Source organism: Marmota flaviventris, chromosome 18 (genome assembly GCF_047511675.1).
Source record: "Marmota flaviventris isolate mMarFla1 chromosome 18, mMarFla1.hap1, whole genome shotgun sequence".
Taxonomy (NCBI): domain Eukaryota; kingdom Metazoa; phylum Chordata; class Mammalia; order Rodentia; family Sciuridae; genus Marmota; species Marmota flaviventris.
The window spans coordinates 687,035-708,853 of record NC_092515.1 but is presented as its reverse complement, the minus strand read 5'-3'; the positions used below and the strand labels follow the sequence as shown (position 1 = coordinate 708,853).

Below are 21,819 nucleotides of genomic sequence, written 5' to 3'. Positions count from 1 at the left end.
TGAATTGGGGAATCGACAGGAGCTGTATCTATGATCCAGGTTTGACTGTTGTCTGCGTACACAGATCTGGTAACAATTTAGTAGACTTTAACCTTTTTCATGTCTACGAATACCATGATTAATAGCCAATCAGTCTCCAGGAATCAGACCGTTCTGGTCGCCTCTGACTCTTCCATCCACCAGAGTTACCATCTGCACCTTGCCTTTGGCAGTTAAGTGCCACCAGCTGGTCCTTGCCACCCTGCAACCTAGTTTCCTACATTGCATGTGGTTTCCCAGTTCAGAGGCAGCCATTGCTGCGACGCATTTTGAATTATCAAGGACAAGCTCAAAGCTCTTCAAGGATGCTACCACTCCCTCTCACAAGTTTATTTCTCATAGACATGGTGAGAAATGTTCTCTGACCTCCAAGAGTGAGAGGAAGATCTGAAATGGTCAGTCCACTCTAATTTTCCTACAGCCATTGGACCCTGTTTTCCACGTACACCCAAAGCAGACCTTACTTACTGTAGGCCACCTACACTCCATATTTCTGCCAACTAACTAAACGAATTGTGAGAACCAGTCTCACAATTCATTTAGTTAGTTGGCAGGAACATGGAGTGTAGGTGGCCTACAGTAAGTTGGCAGAAATCAAAGATGATAATGCATCATCTTTGCTTAGTGGGAAAAGATCAATGACTTCAGCCTGATTCATGTTCTACCCATCACTATCCCACCTTTAGTATCCATTCCCCTACATGTTTTCAGGATTTCTGTATAATTTAGGAAAACCATTTTTCAGTGCAGTTCAACTCTCCACTGGCACACTTGTCCTTCAAAGGCTGACTGGGAGTTGCATCTCGTTGTAGATCTAGAGGTACAAAGGGATGTTGTGACTGAGACTGAGAAGAATTGGTTGTCTCTTACAAGGCAGCTGCCTCAGTGGACGCCACTACCGTTTCCTCAGGCACTTTGTGGGAAGGCTTCACGTCAGCTAAGAAGACCCTTTAGGAAACTGATGGCATCCTATCTAGTCTTTAGATTTCAGGGTCCTCTTCTCACATGCCCTGGAATTTTTATTGTTTACTTGAAATACAAGTCTCCCCATCCGTTTCTGTTACTCCCAGTGGATACTAAGCACTTCCAATAGCTGTCAGTGCTCTGCACAATCCCAGATTCACAGTGTCCTCTGCAGTCCCCTTGAGGACACTGTCACCACTCCCAGGTGACATGGTAATCGCTGCCAGCAAAAAGGTGAGATCTTGCAGTCCTAGACCTTAATCTGAGGTTCAGTGTCTCACCCACACACTTGCCACATGCTGCCTCCGCATCCCGGTACTGGAAGGAAATCTAATATGGTAAGCAGCTTTTCCCTTTGGGGAAGGATCAGAATCTTAGGAAGCATTTTTCTCAGGAAATCCAAGATTAACTCGTCTTAAAAATGTTTTGCCTTTCTGAGATTGGAAACAAAAACCTTAGGTAGATGATAGAAGTCAGATGACAGATTAGTGATAGATGATACATGGACGGTGAATGATGCATAGATGATAGGTGTTACATAAATGATGGATGATGCATAGATGATGATAGGTGATAGGTGTAAATGATGCATAGATGATAGATAAAGGATTGATGAATGCCTGAACACATTCAAGAAGCAAATGCTAAGGGAGGAGAGGCATGTGGCCACTCCAGTGAGCTCTTAGGGCTGCCTGGCATCTCCCTTCTCTCCTCTCAGATTCTTTCAGAAACTGCTCCCTCTTCTCACTCAACACATGGCCTCTAACAGGGCTCTGGCTGAAGCCCTGGGGATGCAGGCACGCTTCAAGGAAGGAGATAGGGGGTGAGCTCCCACTTTGAGCAGACATGGAGTGCCTGTGTGGGAGCGGCTGCAGGTGTGTGGATGTGCCTGTTGCTGTTTTCTGCTTGTTTTGTGATTGTTCTGTGCAGGGTATGCTGTGCCCAATGGAGTCTTTAATAACGTGCATCTAATTTTCTAGCATCCATGGAATGCTGTTGTCCACATCCCCTGTTTACACAAGTGAAAGGCTCATTTGTCTCTTGGTTTTAAAGTGAAAACTTTATGTAAAGACAAGTATGGAAAAATATTGTGAGTTAAGGAATCAAGAATGATGAGAACCTTATCCTGACATTTAGCAAGATTTTAAAGGGGCCAGACTATTCTCGCTCTCACACTAATCCATACTCTCTACCCTGCAAGGGCCTCCACTGCCACATAATGGATCCATTCCCGTGTCTATTATCTGACAAGTATCTCTTAGCTGTCCAGTGGTTTCACCTCAATGACACATCCCACTTAGAAGATGGCTCTTCTTTTATACAGAAACCAAAATCTGTATAATAGAAATACCCTTATGAGATAAGATACCCTTATGAGCACCAGGTCAAGCCTCTACTCTGTGGCTCCTCCTGTGTCTCCATAGAACCCCAAATCAGAGACTTGATGAGTTCCTATGTCCTGTGACTCAGTGTAGGTCTCAGGGTCCACAGCAATCCTTAGCAATGCCAAGATTTCAGTTTCGAGGCTCATACAGACACAAAGTTCCCACAGCAAGTCTGCAGACCTGCATTTCTCTTACTTCACTTTGTAAGCCCTCTTGATTATGCCACCTCATCCTTTCTTGAATCCTGTCGCCTATTTTACTTATAGTTCTGTAACTATTTTCATTACACTAGTGACTTCCTATTTTCTCACTTTATCCCTAAATGGTGTTGTGAAATCATAATCATGATATGGGTGTTCTGAAAGACTCTCAGGTGTACAAAGTTGAATGATCACACTGGTAAAGTACTCCTCTTCTCCCTTAGCAAGCCACCACCTCGGGGAAGGGACACTGCTCACAGCTCTGAAGAGTTCTCCCAGGCCAATTTTCTTCTGTGTGTAAACTGTTTGTGATCTCTGAGTCTCACTCTTAGGGACCCATTGTGAGTGACCTTGTGGTACAGCTGCTGCCCGAGGTCCTGCTGGATGTCTACGGCAGCATGACCATTGCAGCTGGACTAGCTCTCCCCACTCAGGTAGCAATGTATCAAGAACCTTTACCCCACATCCTCACCGACACTTATTGTTATATTTATTTTTGATAATTGCCATTCTAACTGTAGTCAGGTGGAATCTCAATGTAGTTTTGATTTGCATTTCTCTAATTGATAGAGAGTTGAACCTATTTTTATATATTTTTGACCATTCATTTTTCTTCTTCAGTGAAATTTCTGTTTAACTCCTTAGCCCATTTATTCATTTTTTTTTAATTTGGGGGATTTTGGGTGTTAATTTGAGTTCTTTGTATATATTCTGGACATTAATGCTCTATCTGAGGTGCTAGTGGTAAAGATTTTCTCCCATTCTGTAGGGTCTCTCTTCATGTTCTTGTTTCCTTTGCTGGGAAGAAGTGTCTTAGTTTGATAGCATCCCATTGATTGATTCTTGATTTTACTTCTTTTGCTTTAGGAGACTCGTTAAGGAAGTCAGTTCCTAAGCCAACGGGGTAAAGATTGGGGCCTGCTTTTTCTTCTACTATGTGCAGAGTCTCTGGTCTAAATGTCTAGGTCTTTGATCCACTTTGAGTTGAGTTTTGTGCCGGGTGAGAGATAGAGGTTCAATTTCACTCTACTACATATGGATTTCCAGTTTTCCCAATCTTTTCTCCAATATATGTTTATGACACCTTTGTCTAGTATGAGATACCTGTATCTATGTGGATAGGACTCTGTCTTCTATTCTGTTCCAATCGTCTTCATGTTTGTTTTTGTGCCAATATCATGTCATTTTTATTGCTATAGCTCTGTACTATAATTTAAGGTCTGGTGTTGTGATGCCTCCAGTGTCACTTTTCTATTTTTCCAAATAAATTTCATGACTGATTTTTCTATTTCTATGAATATCATTGGAATTTTAATAGGAATTGCATGAAATCTGTATGGCACTTTTGTTAGTATGGCCATTTTAACAACATTAATTCTATCTAAGAACATGGGAGATCTTTCCATCTTCTAAGGTCTTTTTCAATTTCTTTAGTGTTCTTTTGTTTTCATTGTGAATGTGTTTCACCCCTTCTGTTAGATTCCCAAATATTTTATTTTTTGAGGCTACTGTGAATAGGACAGTTTTCCTGATTCTTTCAGCTATTCATCATTGGTGTATAGGAATGCAACAGATTTATGGGTGTTAATTTCATATCCTTTTAATTTGCTGAATTCATTTACTAGGTCTAGAAGTTTCCCGGTGGAGTGTTTTGGGGTGGTCTTGTCATCAGCAAATAGGGATAGTTTGAGCTCTTCTTTTCATATCTTTATCCCTTTTTTTCTTTTGCCTAATTACTCTGGCTGGAGTTTCAGGACTATGTTGAATAGGAGTGGTAAACGAGGGGGCATCCCTGTCTTGTTCCAGTTTTTAGAGGAAATGCTTTCAGTTTTTCTCTATTTAGAATGATGTTGGACTTTTACAATGTTGAGTCATGTTCCTACTATCTCTAGTGTCTTAGCAGCACCTGGAGCAGTTCCATGGTCTGGAATATCTCTGTTTATTTGGCCCTTGAACTCCCTGTACCTTTTATGAATAAATTTTAGCCTGACCATGGATCTCAGTTCAGACCCTGAAATTGATTACCCTGGCCATCTGCATATTACAGTGCAGGTGGCCACCATAAGGCTTTCTTGGCTGCCCAACTCACTGAGGTCTAGCTCAGGAGACTGCTTCCTCATCTGAGAAGTTGTGTCACCCCTGAGGCATCCCCAACTCTGCCCTGAATCCTCTCTTCTTCTTTTTTATGGCGGGGGGGGGGGTGTGTGCAGTGCTGGGATTGAGCTCAGGGTTTTGTGCATGCAAGACAAGCACTTTACCAACTGAGCTGTATCGCCAGCCCTGAATCCTCTCTTAACAGCGGGAAGCAAAAATAATTTCCTGCCATGGCCAGAAGTCAAGAGTTTCCAAGATTGTTTCCACCTTTTGGCTGCTCACCAAGCACCTCCCAGGGGTTTCTGCCCCCAGAGCTCCTAGCTCACCTGAAGCTGGGAAGAGGATCCCCCACTCTTCCACTCTGTTCTGTATGTCACAAATAGTGGAATTTTGTCCTCCAAAACACATATGTGGAACTTCTAACCTGAAGGATCTCAGAATGTGGGTATATTTAGAAATAGGCCTTTAAAAAGGTAATGTAAAATCTAGGTGAGATGGTCAGGCCCTAATCCAATCTAACTGGAATCTGTATGTCACCCTTGTGCAGGAGCTGTGCTGATCTTTTCTGTATTGTTGTAATTTTAGTATATGTGTTGCCAAAGTCAGCACAAATTGGTGTCTTTATAAGAAAAGACTAAGACACAGAGAAGACACAGGAAGGTGCCATCTACAAACCAAGAGGAGAGGTCTCCAACCTGCCCACAACTGATCTGACTTCCACCTTGAAAGCTGGGAGCGAGCGGCCTCTGTTATCTACACTGCCAGACTGCTTCCTTGTTACGGTGGCTTTGCTCTTCTAAGAGCCATTTGTGAGTCTCTGGAACTACTGGCCCCAGGAATGAAGGAAGGGGGCATAACCAGGGGAAGGCCAGTTTGCTCTGCCCAAACTGTGAGTGCAGGGCTACCTTTGCCAACAGCAGCTCATCCCTGCAGAAGCATCCTCAGGGTGGCTGAGCACCCCTTGATGTTTCCTGAACAGCTGCCTTGTGGTGGTTTCTGGGCTTCAGGGGTCTGGGGAGGAGAAAGGAAACCAAATACAGTCCAGCACACTCTTCTGTGCAAGCCCAAGGAACAGGGAGAATACTGAAGGAAAAAAACCTTCCATTCCTGTGACCGTATTGGGACCAGTGGCTATTCCACCGTGGTCTGCTGCTGCTCCTCAGAGTTTCAAAGACATTTGGGAACCTCATACTGATCTTGTTTCCTCCCCTTCCTGCATCCACTCCAATGCTTAATTTGTTTGGCTCTTCTAATTCCCCTTGACTATTACTTATGGTGGATATTCCTTGGTGGTTCAGTATGAACTCGAATCTTATTTTGGAGATGAGACTCAGAAGGTCACCAAGTTCCTCAGAGCCATGTGTCAGCTTCATTCTCACTGCTCAGTCTTCAGTGCAAACAGTTTTACCCCATGTCACAAATGCTTCCAGAGCCAGCTTTTAATAGCACTGTGCCCTTACTAACAGCTTTCAGCAATGTCCACGCTCCGCAAGTATTCTTCTTAACTCCCTGAGGAGTCCTGTCCTGTCCCTGCAACTACGACCCCAGAAGGGAAATAGAGGCATGGAGTCCCAAACGTGCACCTCAGGTCTAGGCACCCATTCCACACCAAAGAGGGGTATCTGCACCCATTGTTCCAGCAGCAAATGACAGCTGGGTAAGTGTGTAGTTACTGCAGGAAAGTTTCATGTTATCCCAGGAATCTTAGCATGTGTGTCCTCTGTAACACATTAATGCTCTCTGGGCTTGGACACAAAGGTATCTTTATAGACAGGGGAAGTCATTTGCTGGGGAAACATAGGCAGGTTGCCACCCCCATCCACCTGCGTGGGACCGCCCACACCTCCCGTTCACCTTTTCCTGTGAGCAGCAGTGGCTATTTGCCTCCCTACCATCCCTCCCCCATTTGCCTGAGCCCACAGCATTCACTCTGAGGCTTCAGGCTGAGATGTGTTGGAATGGTAAGGCCCTGAGGGGGGAACTAGGTGCCCAGTGTGTGATCCTGCATCTCTCCTGGGGGGAACATACTTTATGAAAGGGGATCTGTAATCTCTGCATTTGTTATGAGAGAATAGCACTTCCTGCCACAGAAAAACAAGTCATTTCTTATCCCATGCAGACACTCTCAAATATGATGTAAAACTAAATACCGTTAAAAGACTGTAAGAAGCCAGGTGCAGTGGAGCACGCCTGTAATCCCAGCAACTCAGAAGGCCGAGGCAGGAGGATCCAAGTTCAAAGTCAGCCTCAGCAACTTAGTGAGGCCCTAAGCAGCTCAGTGAGACCCTCTCTCTAAATAAAATTGAAAATAGGGCTGTGGATGTGGCTGAGTGGTCAAGTGACCGAGTTCAATCACCAGAACCTAATGATGATGATAATAACAACAACAACAACTAAAAAAGAGAGATGAATTAAATAATGGCTTTAAATTTCTCAAGATAGTTTGTAATGGGCAAAGTGCTCTACTACTGAGCTACAGTGGATTTTTTTAATGCCTTGTTCTCATTCTCTGTCTGCCGAGTGCTGAATCTCTCATCCCTCTCCCTCCTCCTCTGGCCACACTGGTTTTATTTGATTCAGAAACCTCTCCTGAGGGCCTCAGAGAAGGGAAAGTTCACTTTTCCCTTTCTGGGAGCAGGAAGCACTTTATATCCCCCCAATTTCTTCACAAAACTCACGTGATCAGCTGAAGCTGAGTAGCTGATAGCTGTGAGAATCAGGGCTCATCTGTCAGACAAAGATCAACAGCAGCTGGCCCTGCTAGACCTTTGTCCTACCTAGGAAACCTGATGATTCATGATCCGACTAGCACATCTCTGTATCCTGACATCAAGTATAATGTGTATGTGGTTATGTAACACTTCTCAAGTAAACCACCATATGGGCTTTTTTAAAAAAATTTGTTTTAGTTGTAGATGGACAAAATATCTTTTACTTATTTATTTTTATGTGGTGCTGAGGATCTAACCAGTGCCTCACACATGCAAGATGAGCGCTCTACCACTGAGCCACAACCCCAGCCCACTGATGTTGGCTTTTGAGCCTGAAAACATCATAAAGCTATTGGATTTAATTTTGTTTCCAGTTATTTTAGTTTGGATTTCTGCATCTGTATCCATGATTGAAAATGCTTATAAATACTGTAACACACTTGGATATCCCCAGTTCTCATATACACACCAATTCTGTGTTGTTTGAATGAATTTATTATACATTTTCCACATTTAAATATTGGGAGGTATAATACATTTCCGTTGCTGCTGTACAAATTGCCAAAACTTTGGTGGCTTAAAACACCACTAGATGATCACTGTACCGTGCTGTGGTCAGGTCTCCCTGGCTCCACAGAAAGGAGAGAGGCACTAACAGGGCCGAGCTGGTTCTTGGCCTGCAGCGCTGCTGAAACCAACTGACAGCATGTGGACCTGTGCCCCAGGTGGCCAACACCCACACTTGCTTGACCCTTCTAAATGCTACTCAAGGAACTGGCCTGAGCTGAACCACAGCTGCACCCACAGGACCAAAGCCAACATACACCCAGAAGCCCTGCTTGTGGCCACTCTCCCCACAGGTGGGGGACAGATGCACCTCACCCCAACTCTTCCCTTTGGTTGGACTCTCCAGAGTGAGAGGCCCACTTCAGAAGGCAACTCTGCAGCCATGTTTTTCTAGTGGATTTGGGCATCACTCTATATCAAACTTAACACTGAAAAAGGAAGGAAATGCCATGTGTATCTGTTTAAAGCCAAGGAACCCACTGGAGGAGGTCTACAGGAGGCCCAGCCTCCCAGCTCCCATCTCATATGAGGCCTGAACAGAAGAACCATGCTCTGCACCAGGTTTTTCATTCTTCTCCTCTTCTAAGAAAGAACGGCTCTGGAGAGAAACCGTCCTGTCACTTTTCTCAGCTCCTGGAACTTCCTGAATGCCTTGGCTGGCACCCCCTCTTCCATATTTTTCCTTCTTTTTTTTTTTTTTTTTGGTATTGGGGATTGAACCCAGGGGTGCTTAACCACCCACTCACACCCCAAGCTTTTTTAATTTTTTTATTTTGATACAGGGTCTTGCCAAATTGCTTACGGCCTCACTAAGTTTCTGAGGTTGGGCTCGAACTTGTAATCCTCTTGCCTCAGCCATCTGAGCTGCTGGGATTACAGGTGAGCACCCCATGCCTGGCTCCTCCTCCATCTTCATGCCACCATCTCCCATCACACCCCTGTGAGCACAGATGGAATCCTCCCACACCCACCCACCCAGTCCCAGATCCTACATGTTCATTTCTGAACGTCCCTTTTGCAGGTATAAACACATTCACAGATTCTGGGGGCCAGATGTGGACATATTTAGAGACTAGCAGTCTGTTGCTGGTATCTTACAACAGTCTTGAGTCTTTGGTGGTTTAAAAAAAAACACAAATAAAACACAAATAAGTCCTGGTTGAGACTGGAAGAACCTATATATCAGGCAGTTTTTGCCTTTTCCTGTTTTTTCTGGAGACAGAATTAATCTGAGGTTCCTGATGTTGGCAAGAAATTGTAAGTAGTATTTTTTGGAATAAAAGATTTTTTAAATGAATTACAAATTGAGTTCAACAGATATTGTTTTAAATTGAAACAAAAAATATCAGATCAAGAGAACAAAAATCACAAAATGATGGAGAGGTTTTGGGGGTTGCTATGTTATGGAAAACATGCAGAATGCACAGAACAGAGAGAAGAGCATGGGGAGTGCGATGAAGCCAGACAGCTGGCACCAAGGGCAGCCCCACTGCTCCGGGCCGCTCCTCCCACCATGTCCACTGCTCCAGAGCCTTCCTTCACGGGGCAAGCTCTGGGACACGTTTTGTTCACTCAGTGATTTCTTGATTTTTGAACATGAAGTTCATGTGACCAGAGTCTCCAGGGAGGAATGCTGAGACACCCTGCCCTCTTTGCACCTCACACCCAAGGGTGAGAAGCTAGCTGTGGGAGGAACCTTCCTAGCATTTTCACCTTTACCCACCAACACTACCATTTCTAGCGTCTCTGCAGGCTTGCTTGGCTGGTTCCTTTTCTACCTTCTCTTTGTGGAGAGCAATCAGGAAGGCTGCCCAGAGGACAGTCAGTGCTGGTCCACTCCCCCCCTTTCTACTGACTGCTTCATCCATTAAATGCAACACAATAAAAAAGACTTAACTGTGATGTGAAAATGCATTTTAGCTCAATTAATGCTGAACTGAATGCTCTGGAAAGCAGCCCTTAAAATTTTCACTGAGTTAAAAATGGCTAATAAAACAGGGTCAGGCTAACTCTGAGGAACTGTTTTCATGTGTTTCCTATACTAGTCAGTCAGCGCCTTCTCTGCTCAGGGGCAGGACCCATGACGCAGTCATGTGGGGGCCCTTCTCTGGGGACCCAGTGGTGAGTTGCCGTGATCCAAGGCAGTGTCTCCTGAGCCTCCTTCCCTCACCAGAGCAAGCTCATGGGAAGTCCCTGTGCTGAACACAGAGGAAGACTGTGGAAAGACGTGGAAGGTGAGAGAACAAACCCCAGGGTGTCCTTCACCCGGGGAAACATCACTCCTGCTCTGGGAATACACTGGGGACCAGGTCCCCAGGCCTGCAAAGAAGACCCCTCCTTGAGAGCCAAGATGTTTTTAGAGAGCTTTTCACAACTTGCTTGGACCCTGGAGCTCAGTGTATGCAGAGCCATGGCACAACACCTACAGTCTCCTAGAGAGAAGGGGCAGCTGGGGTCTTCACAAGTCAAGTCTCTTCCCCAAAGAACAGAAAATGATGCGACTGTCCCCCCAAACAAGAGAGCTTTTGACTCACAGAACATGTACATACAACACCACAGGAAAGAACGTGCCCATCATGGAAATGTGAAGCACTGGCCTCTGAAAAGGCTGCAGGACGCTCAAGGGAGGGAGTGAAGACCTTGTGCTTTTCATAAAACGTACTTATTAACCTAACGCTGATTATCTGATATAGTTTGAAAACAAACTCCCACAGGAGTAATTTCAAGTTGCCATGTTCAGTGGTTAACCATGGAACCCACACAAACCTGTAATGGATGTCCTGCTTCACCTGCTAAGACACCAGGTATGTTACCCTGCACAAACCTCTCTGACCCCCACACAACCGGACAACAAGCTCCCTCCCCATGTGCCCTCTCCTGGGTGCACTGTGCAGTGCCTTAGCTACAGTTCAACCCCTAGACAACTACTGGGGGGGGTCTGCAAAGTACCCATCACAGGACTAAAAAGCCCCAGAAACATGGGAATGGAGGGGCTCAGCTGAACAGGGACAAGGTGCCTGCCCATGCTGCCACCCAGAAAATACAGAAAACCAACAAGTGCATGGGATCAGGAGGCATGAGTACTGGGAGTTCAGACCACATGATTGGGAGGCCTTCTGCAGTCTCCAGTGGTGCACATCACACTGTGGCATCCACGACTGGAGCCTTCCCATCACAAGGAACTGACACCTCACGGTAGGGATTTGGAACAGGGGTTTCCGGAGAATGAAGAGCTTCTCTCACTGCACAGCTCCCCTGCCACAGGACAGAGTGGGAAAGTGCAGAGTGTACCTCCTAAACATTCCCCCACTGAGAGGAAAACTCAAGACAAACTCCAGGAGGCCCGGCAAGGAATCTGAAGGAGGGTATGAAGGCATTATGTTTTCTCTCATACCCTGTCCCCCTCCTCCTCCTATTTATTCTTTTTTCCTTTTTTCAGTGTTAGGGATGGAACCCAGGGCTTTGTGTGTGCTAGGCAAATACTCCACTCTGGCCCTATTTATCTACTTACTTTGAGACAGGGTCTAGGTTGCTAGGGCTGGCCTCTGGAGTAGCTGGGACCAGAGTCATTTTTTAATCATACTAAGTCATCTTCCTGGTGTTAACCATGGAGGCCTTTATAGGTTCACAGAGCAAACACCAAAGCCAGTCAGACTCCAGCATGACTTCCCAGCATGAGCAAGTGGTGCTCTACATGAGTCTGCACAGTGACAATTACATAGCCATGTGGCTGTTCCTCACTAAGAATTCTAGGACAGCAAGTATTTTCCTTCTAGCTTGGGCCATCCTCAGCATGAGCTCTCAGAGTTGAGCCTCTGGTGAGAATTCCCCACTCCTCTCTGGTTGCACCTCTGACTGGAGGGGCTTCTCTCTAGGGCCACGGCTCACATGCTTAGTTAAGCAAGTGCTGGCCAAAAGAAGAGGGAGGAGCGTCCTCACCTTGTTTGCACAGAAGCGGTTTCAACACGTTGTGGGTCCACTGTGAGAGGCAGGACTCCGCCACTACACACCTGTGTCTTTCAGGAGTGGACACACTGGTGCTGCAGGAGGTGTGACCTGTGCTTGAAGGCCTTCCCGCACTCGAGGCACCTGTGGGGCAACTCCCCGGAGTGGATGACCGAGTGTTGCGCCAGGTACACGCTTCGGTGGAAGGCCTTGCCACACTGCGTGCACTTGTAGGGCCTCTCCCCAGTGTGGACCCGTCGGTGCTGGGAGAGCTCTGAGCTGCACAGGAAGGCCTTGCCGCACTGTGCACATACATAGGGTTTCTCCCCCGTGTGCCCGATGAAGTGCTGAACCAGGTGTGCCTAGCTGCTAAAGGCTCGCTCACACTCTCTACACTTGAAGGGTTTCTCCCCAGGAAAGCCCTTCCCTGGCTTCACTCGACCTTTCTGCCCTTCCGGACCCCAAGGGTGCCCCAATCTGGAGTCCCTTGGATATCCCCAAATCCGGCCTCCCTGCAGCAAGGTTTCCTCTGAGAAAACCGATGTATGAGCAGTTGACACTGTGGTCTGAAGCTGTGCTCTGTCACCTGAAAGGAACTGGATACACGAAGAGGAGATGCTTAGTGAAGCAAATAGGAGAAAAAGATGAGTATGAGTGGGAAAGTGAGGGCCCCATGGGCATTTCCAACTCCCGCTGCTTCACAGCTCCAGGACTCGGGTTTCCAGTTGTTTTCCATGGGTCTTTGTACCCATGAGACCATTTAAAGGGAAGCCTGGAGGGCCAGCAACAGAGGATCTGGATGCAGACCCCTCTTACCTATCCAGGACACGGAAGGGAAGGCAGGGTCTTGACACAGTCTGGGGCACATGTGGCTCAAGACGTGATGTCTTGGTGTCGTGACTGTACAGGAGAGTGGCTCCTAACGAGACTGGGAAGAAAAAACATGGGAGACTTCCCAGAAGGGCTGTCCCAGGAGCAAGGGACAAATGAAGAAACCAGGGTGGTTGCCAGAAAGAGAAGTGCCACTGGGCTCAAGTTTGGGGGTAAGCAAGGGCAGATTTTCCCTTAGAGAGTGCTGAAGACTCAGAAGAAATGGGCAGCAGACATCTCAGGAAGCTGACACTGAAGGAGAGGCCAGTTTAGAAGGAATGAACATTGATCCCAGCACAGGACAGAAGACACATGAGAAAAAATGACCAAGATGACACAGTGACAGGGAAACTCCGTAGCCAGACACAATCAGCATGGGGGACACTGCTGCGTTCAGATCCTGCCGCACTCCAGCGATCTAAGGGGGGTGCCCATCCAGACTGGACACCCTCACGTAGGGAGCAGAGGCGCCATGCCTCACACGGCCCTGAGGGCTAAAGAAGAAAGATGACAGAGTGCTCAGTGCCCTCTGGGTCCTGAACTGTGGGCTCTCGGTGCACTGGCAGGATGAGTAGCACCCATACTGAGGTCTGAGGAACCCAAGCACTGTGCCCCGAGGAGAGAAGCGGCTGGTACCATATTCAGGAAGACCCCGTGCAATGGCCCCCTCATAACTGCCCACAAGAACACAAAGAGGGAAGCTGCTCTGGGGAGACACCTGGTAGTTCAACTTAAGTCAGCACAGACCTCGTGGCACAGCCACTCCTGGGTATGTACGTGGGCGAAGTGAGCGTTACGTCCACTGCATGTTATGAAAAAGAATATTCATGGCCCATTCTCCACAATGTCCTAACAATGTAAGCACCACAAAGGTCGGCAAAACTCCCTCTTAGGCTTTCAGAATCATAGCACACAGGATGACCAACCCTGAACACAAAGGTGATGATGAGAATAACATTTTTATTTCCATTCGCAGCCAGTCAGAACTAATCTATAGTGAGTCAAGGCCACATCTGCCACCACAGGGGGAGCTGCTGTTGGGGAAGAGAAACAGGAGCCCATAAGGTGCAGCAAATGATCTAGACCTCCACCAAGGAGGGAGCATGCCAGTCTACATTCACAGAAAAACTAAACCTGAACCTTAAGACTTGTGCTCATCACTGACTACAGCAGATTTTTAAAAACTAAAAGAGATTTCAAATAAAAAATATGGAAGCCAAGTGTACACGTATCTTCCAAAAATGAGCCAACTCTTTCAAGGATCTTGGTTTGTATATAGAATCACACCACCCCCCTGCCTGGTGCTGGACAACACATTTAAAGGATGAAGAAGTGTCTTGTGCTCATTTCCCCCATAAATACAGAGGAGGAAGACTCGGACACAGTAGAAGGCAGGAAGTAGGCAAGTCCCTATAGAGGACATGGAGGAGGAGGCAGACACAAACCTAGTAGAAGGTGAGGTGAGAATCAAGTTCCTGAGAACACAGAATTCTGATGTAGCATGGAGGACAGGAGGGAATGAGGTCCGAGAGAGGCACAGACACACCCTCATAAGGTCAAGAGCGGGTAACATAAGCACACACTTTATTTCTAACATGAAGGGGAATGTGCTAAGACACCACCTGCTGGGGAAGGGCTGAAGATGTGGACCTGAGTGGCCGTAGGAACCAGAGCAAGAAAGAGCTGACCAAGGCACAGAGCAGACGGGTGACCATTAGGAGCTTCTCCACCACGAGGCAAAAGACCATGAGACATGGGCTGGGTGTAGACCATGTAGCAGACAAAGGAGCCAGAGGTGACAAGTCAGGAGTGCAGATGACACAATATGGACAGGATGGTGTTGGATCTGATGCAGATGACACAATATGGACAGGATGGTGTTGGATCTGATGCAGATGACACAATATGGACAGGATGGTGTTGGATCTGAAGTGAGGAGGAGGGGTATGTCTGGGGAGAAAGGGGTTGGTATGATGTTGAAGGTCATGATGAGTTTAAGGCACCTTCGAGACACTTAAGTGGAAACATGAGATTGAGGAGATAGGTGTGAAGAAGCCCTGTGAACCACAACCAGGGAGATCATGACTTGGTAGTGATGCCAATTCACCAGACAGATGGCTTCAGCTACTTTCTTCAGCACAGATGTGGGCAAAAAAGGTCAAATGCCATCCTGGTACTTTTTAGGGCAAGAGAGGCAGGAAGATATGGTACCAAGGACTGTGGGCTGCTTTTGTGTCTTTGGACAAAGAGGAAGATGGATGGATGGGGGGAAGGGGGAAAGAGTGGGATGCTGTATGGTGTGGACAGTGCTAACAAGGGAGGTGAAGGTCCTTTTCTCTCCAAGTCCAGAAGGAAATGCATGATGCTGGTTATTCATCATGACTACACCACTGCACAGAGAATAGGCACTGCTCAGTTTTGTTGCTACTGTCGGACAGGCGCTCTAAACTCAACAGTATCACACATTATCCAATTATATCCTTGAGCCGCTCAGCGACACAGAAATCACTTTTACTCTGATTTTTAAAAAAATTTTGTGCATGGTGCAGGGTATAGAGCTCAGAGGCTCATAATGGTGAGCACACTACCACTGAGCTACAACACCAGCAGTCACCCTCTCTGGTTGTTTGAGTACAGCCTGAAAGTTATGCAAACCAATTCATTCACTGCTCTCCTAGGGCACGAAGTAAAGCCATATTTTGTGGCCAGAGAACCCTGGTGAGGCCAAATGTATAGTCAAGAATGTACATGTGCTTCAAGAATGAAGCATGTGTACTCTAGCCATTATTTCTCCCTTCCCTCTCACACTTCCCCTCCCAGCTGGGTAATGTCAGAGCAATCTACAGCTGCCCAGTCACACCGGAAGACACCTGCATCTCTGAATGACTGTGTGGTACAGAGCTCACCTTATAATGCACAAGAACCCAGGAGGCCATAACAAGGCATTCTACCCAGCAGCTCATAGGCAGCGGTCCCTGCAACCCCACTGGCCAGCTCTTGGCTGCCTACCTGCACAGGGGCTATGGGAGAGGCCTCTCTTCACTGCCCATAGCTCCTGCCCATGCTCCAGCACATAAACCAGCTCCGGAACCTGATGCCCTGTTTGTGGCAAAAAAGAAGTGGGACATGGTGATTTTTTAAAAATATTTATGTTTTAGTTGTAGTTGGACATAACGTCTTCATTTTATTTATTTTTATATGGTGCTGAGGATAGAACCCAGGACCTCGCACATGCTAGGCAAGCGTTCTACTGCTGAGCCACAACCCCAGACCAGACATTGTGATTTGATGAGAAAAATAAACTTTCCAACTGCCTGGGACTTCACGACAGGGACGAGACCAGAGTGAAACAAGAAAAGCAGAAAGTTGCTTTGAGACCTGAAAACCAAGGGCACTGCTGTGGACTGAAGTGCTCTCAACTTTGACATTTTCTAGCTGTGTAACCAATGAGGATGTCTCATTATTTCTCCAAGCCTCAATTTCCAAATCAATACAATAATCACTTCTGTACTACCACGCAGTTCTGATATGAAGAAGAATGTTCACAAGGTGATTGGTGGAGGACACACCATATATAAGTACTTGATGTGTTGTGCAACTTTTATTAATCTTATCACTTCCATGTCACTGCCAGCTTGGTGGGGCTAATACAGCTTTGGGCTCACCTGCAGATCCACATTGAAGCAGAGGCAGGATTTCAACACCTTGCAAAAGACTTCACAAAGTTGCCAGAAGATGGGCAAGTAGTAGTGTGGTAGGGTACTTCAGCTAGGACTAGAACTGAAACAGAACTCCTGAACCTCCTGGTGCTGAGACTAAAAACCACCCTCTGCCCCATCCTGGCATAGCTGACATGTTCTCTGCTTAGCCCAGCCTAGCTAAGTCTATAAGTGTTTATCACCTGGTTTCTCTAAGCTGTAATTGTTAGCACAAAAGGACCAAGCCAGGTGCAGACTTCATGGATTATCAAACCTTTATTCAGCAATGGAGTCACACCTCTGATGGACCCACTTTCCGGGTGGAAAATGAGTCCCTGGCCAAAGGGAGAGTATGTTTTATATAGTTTACACTGAGACATGACTTAATTATTAGCAGAGCATGTCAGTTTGGGCACTCAGGAAACAGGTTTGTGAGAATTTGAAATTTGTTTTTACTGGGCAATATTTTTACTTACAGAAAAATGGAAAGTCTCTTTCTCTTCATGGTCCTATTGTACTATCACTGGGAAAGAATTTGTTTGGGGGAAGGATCAATGCTTTGGCTTCCTTTCTAGGGCTTGTTCTGTCACTGAGAAAGGATCAATGCCATCAACATGCCATCCTCTATTCATACCCTCTTCCCAAGGTCCACTATTTTGGGGTTTGTCATTTTCCATATCTTACAGTTACCACTTCTATGGGACCAGGAGGAAAGCAACCTAGATTCTTCTCCCTGGTCTGACCAAACTGTGTAAACTTTTTTCCTTTTTTCATTGTTTGCTTATTTCTTATGTAGGCAAGCAACTGAACTCAGGTATCTGGGATCCAAGCAAGTTCCCAGGTCTGACTGACAATAGTGAAATGTCCAGGGAAAGATCCTAGGTCTGATGCTCAGAAAGGGTGTGGAGCAGCAGACTCTCAGCAATCCTGGACAGTGTCCCAGACCTTGAGAAGTGCAAGATCAAAGGTCACATGATGGGAAAGAGTATGGCAAGTTCATGACTCCTTGGTTGGATGCAGTGAGCCAGGGGAGAACAGAAGAGGAAACAGAAGTGGTTGAAAGATCGATAGATTAAGAAGATCCCTACAGGCTCTGCTTGGGTGGGGAGCCCTGGACAAGGAGACCTGTTCATTCATCAATAATTCCCAGAGAATCATCAATGTACCTGTCCAGTCAGGATAGAGTAGTAACTGGCACTCACGTGCAAGGGTAGAATAAATAAGCAACTAAATAAATGAGCAAGATAATTTCAGATAATCTAAAGATTCAGAAGACAAGGATCAAATGAAAGAAAATAAAGAGATTATGGTTAATAATAAATGGGACCAACAGTGATGGCCTCTTCAAGGGAGGGACACTGGAGGGAGTCTAACATGAAGAGAGGGATGAGAAAGTTAAAAAAAAGAAAAGACAAGTCCCAACAATGATCAGGTCTACACAGTCACAGAGGTGATCGGGAATGACCCAGTGCTCAGTCAAGGACATGATGCTCTGGAACACCATCATCAGTGAACTTTTTAATGGACTTACTTTCTACCTCTGATAAATGCCTCAAGCAGGAAGGTAGATTCACTATTGTCTCAATGCACTATTGCCACTCAGTGCCATCTGTCCTAAACTGAAAGGGAAGTTTGACAGCCTACCTTGCTAACTTTTCTGCCCTCCCACAGCAGTGATTCCAAAAATGCTAACAGGTCCTCCCAGACCTCGGGGCCTTAGCTTTGTAGAGTCAAGATGCCAGGGTGGCTCAAGTGTCACACTCCTTCTGGGGCGACCCCAGGACTGCAAAGCAGACCAGGAAAGTGAAGGAAGAATCAAAGATAGGCAGTCAGTGTAGATAGGCAGTTGGGTCAGATGGTGAAGATGGAGGCCAGTTTGGGTCTGGGAAGCAGAAGACGCCTCCCCCATCCTTACCAAGGTAACCTGTCCCAGAACTGTCCCTCCATACAGGGAGCTGTAAAAGTTGTTAATTAATGCCTCCTGAGCTGCCACCTGCTGGATCACTCGGCTTGGCCCCTCCAGCCCATCTGCTTCTCATTTTTGGCCACCCCACTGAATCTTCTGGGCCTAGTCATGTATGCAGGAAGGAGAGAGATAAGGGATCCCGAAGAGAGCAGGAGAACAAAGAAAGTCTAAAATGTATAAAAGGGGCAGGATGCTCTCACTTTGGGGGACACCAGGACACCAGCCATGGCCCCCTTCTCCCTCCCTGGAGAAGTCTGTGTTACTGTTTTTAAAATAAAACCTGCTTTCTATGCTCGCCTCAACGCTCTCTCCGATGTTCACACATCAACACTTGAGGAAGCAGTTGGGTCGTTGATAACTGGTCCCGAGCGCACCCCCGTCGGGGCGGCGTGCGGGCCCTGGCCGTGCTGGACGCTCGGGTGCACCCCTCTAGTGCTCAGCCGACGGAAAACGTCCACACTCCCACTTTCCGCCCGAGGGAACGGGAACCCCGGGGAGGCCTGCTCCAGGACACGTCCCCGGGAAGGGGCGCCGAGGAACCCCGAGGCCGCCTGCGCCCCACGGAGCCGCGGTGCCCAGCAGGACAGCCTGCCAGCCCGGCCGGTGCCACCCACCTCCGGCGGAAAGGGCAGGCGACACGGCCAGGGTCGCCAGGGTCTCCAGGGCTGCCGCCACTCACCCGCGCCGCCATCCGCCCGCAGGGCGCGGAGCCTGCAGCTCCGACTCGCCAGCTTTGGCTGCCGCCCGCCTCCGTCCCCCTGAGAGGACCGCAGCGCCAGACCCGGAAGCCCCGCCCCACCCGCGTCGCGCCTGCTGCCTTCTGGGTAGTGCGGTAATTGCCCCGCTTCCGGCCTGGCGGGGACTCCCTTCCGGTTCCGCTGACCCGCGGTTCCCAGGTGCGGCGGCGCGGCCTCGGGTATTCTGAAAGGGACGCGCCGAGTTCCGCTCCACCCCTTCCGCTCGCCCTCTTCTCCCCGGAAGCGCCGACATTTGTGCTCGCAGATGGCGCAGGGAGTCCCACGTAGACTGTCTAGCTCTGAGGGCTGGTGGTCACAGCGACAGAAAGGCTAAAACAAGATGACGGTTGAGATTAAGAAAAATTCTGTTTATATCGGAAAATTTCTAGAAAGTTTGAACAACCAACGTTTGTTGATTGAATATGGGGTATGAGTAAAAGAAGTCAATGAAGACCCCAAGATTCTTAGCATAAGTGGCTTAAAAGAATCACGTCGCTGGGCTGGGCTTCGATCCTCAGCACCAATAAGTAAATCAATAAAATAAAGGCATGCTGTCCATCCCCAACTATATACATATATATGTGAAATCGCCATCGCAAGAGACTGAACCGGCTCAGGGGAGCAGGTGTGATGGCAGAGAGCTCCAGCGTCCCACGTGTTTAGGACTTCAGTCCTAGTGGCCTCGGGGTGACTGATGCAACAAAATAGAGTTTAAAAATGTATGTGTAAAAAGACATAGTTAAAATAGATAGAAATTAAACAATTCAAGAAGTAAATATTATAGCTGCATGGGACAAAGATTTTTATTCTGAATGCAGGTGAGATCAAACGTAAAGTAATACATTAAAAAGGGTGATCACACCAGATTTCCTGGTTGTGTGTTCTGTGTTGTTTTTTCTTTTTCTTTTGTGGTATTGGGGATTATACTCCAGGGCATTTTACCACTGAGCCACATCCCCATCCCTTTTTTCTTTTAATTTTGAGACAGGGTCTCAGTTGCTTAGTGCTGAGGCTGGGATCGACCTTGCTATTCCTCTGCCACAGACTCCAGAGTCATTGGGATTACAAGCATGTGCCAAACCAGGCATCAGATGCTGTTGATGGAACAAGTGGGTAAATCGTATTGTAAAACTTTAAAAATTCATATTATTTTGATACCTCAACATCTCCCATCAGGCTGTGAGCACCCCATCCCAAGTCATAGAGTGTATCCATGTGATAAGGCTGGCCCCTGCCACAATCTCCCCTGTCCACCTCTCCTGTGACATTCAAACCCACCAGGAAAACCTCTTCCGTCTTTTTACTTGCAATACACCCTGCTACCCCACTACCACTAGCTCCACAAATGCATTTTCCACGGACCCACCCTTTCTCAGATCCTTACCTTGCTTTGCTTAGTGTCAACCACCAACACCTCCCCTCCCCCAGTCCTCTCCCATGTTGTCCCTCTGGTGTGCTATGACCCCTGTCATAGGACCTGTGAGTATCATAAACCTTTCCATTCTTGTCTATCTGAATGTTAATTGCAGAATAAGTGGTCCTAGAAGACCCAATAAGGACCCCCTCTCTGCCCCCACAGAATATCATTACTTCACTTTGATACAAAATTCTTGTGCTCAGAGCTGTGAATTAATATTTTGTTGCTCCTTTAAAAATTTTTGAACCTAGGGGCACTTTACTGCTAAGCTATTTGCTGAGCTACTTCCCCAGCCATTTTTTATTTTGAAACAGGATCTTGCTAAATTGCTAGGCTAGCCTCCAATCTGTGATTCTCCTGCCTGAACCTCTCAAGTCAATGGGATTACAGATGTGCTCCACCAGCACCAGCCTTTGTTGCTCTTCAAAATACTGGTCCGCAGCTTTGCCATCAGTCTTGTGAGCTTCAGTACGTTGAGTCAGAGTCAAGATAGAATGCACATAGGGTCAATACCAGGATGCTGGGGAGAGGTGCTGGGTGTTCCTGAAACAGGTGGGAAAGAGAAAACCCATAAATTTCTGAGTAAATTTATGAGATTCCTCAAAATTCTGCACAGAATGTAAGGATTGGATCTAATTTACATGAATAAGAGGGATTCACATAAATTTATAATTTTAAGGTAATATAATTATCCGAATATCTTCATGTTTATTCTTCCCTTTTTATTTTTTTATAAAGGGCTTTTGCATTTTCATTGTCAGTTCCTAAGCATACTACTTGATATTTTTTTCACTATCATGGATATCTCTTACAACTATTGCTTTCTTTCTTTCTTTTAGAGAGAATTTTTTGATATTTATTTTTTAGTTTTCGGCAGACACAACATCTTTGTATGTGGTGCTGAGGATCGAACCCGGGCCGCACGCATGCCAGGCAAGCACGCTATCGCTTGAGCCACATCCCCAGCCCTAACTATTGCTTTCTTAACCATGATATAGTAGATTAATTAAGGAGGTTCTCACCGTGAATGTAAAGATGCAAGCAATCCCCACCTTAAAACTCAAAAAAAAAAAAAAAAAAAAAAAAGAGCAGGGAACAATGCTGCAGGTCTGTAATACCAGCAACTTTGGAGGCTGAAGAAGAAGGATTGCAAGTTCGCGGCCATCATGAGATCATCATCAACTTAGAGAGATCCTGTCACACGCTAAAAAAAAATCAATAAGGATG

At 46.7% G+C, this 21,819-nt stretch overlaps 1 non-coding gene across 1 annotated transcript; it reads right to left on the bottom strand.

The window, feature by feature from the left end:
- Positions 1–5,187: 5,187 nt before the first annotated feature.
- LOC114079848 (U6 spliceosomal RNA) lies at positions 5,188–5,290 on the bottom strand. The gene has a single exon (XR_003580538.2). It is a non-coding gene; the product is annotated as a U6 spliceosomal RNA (small nuclear RNA).
- Between the last annotated feature and the right edge of the window lie 16,529 nt (positions 5,291–21,819).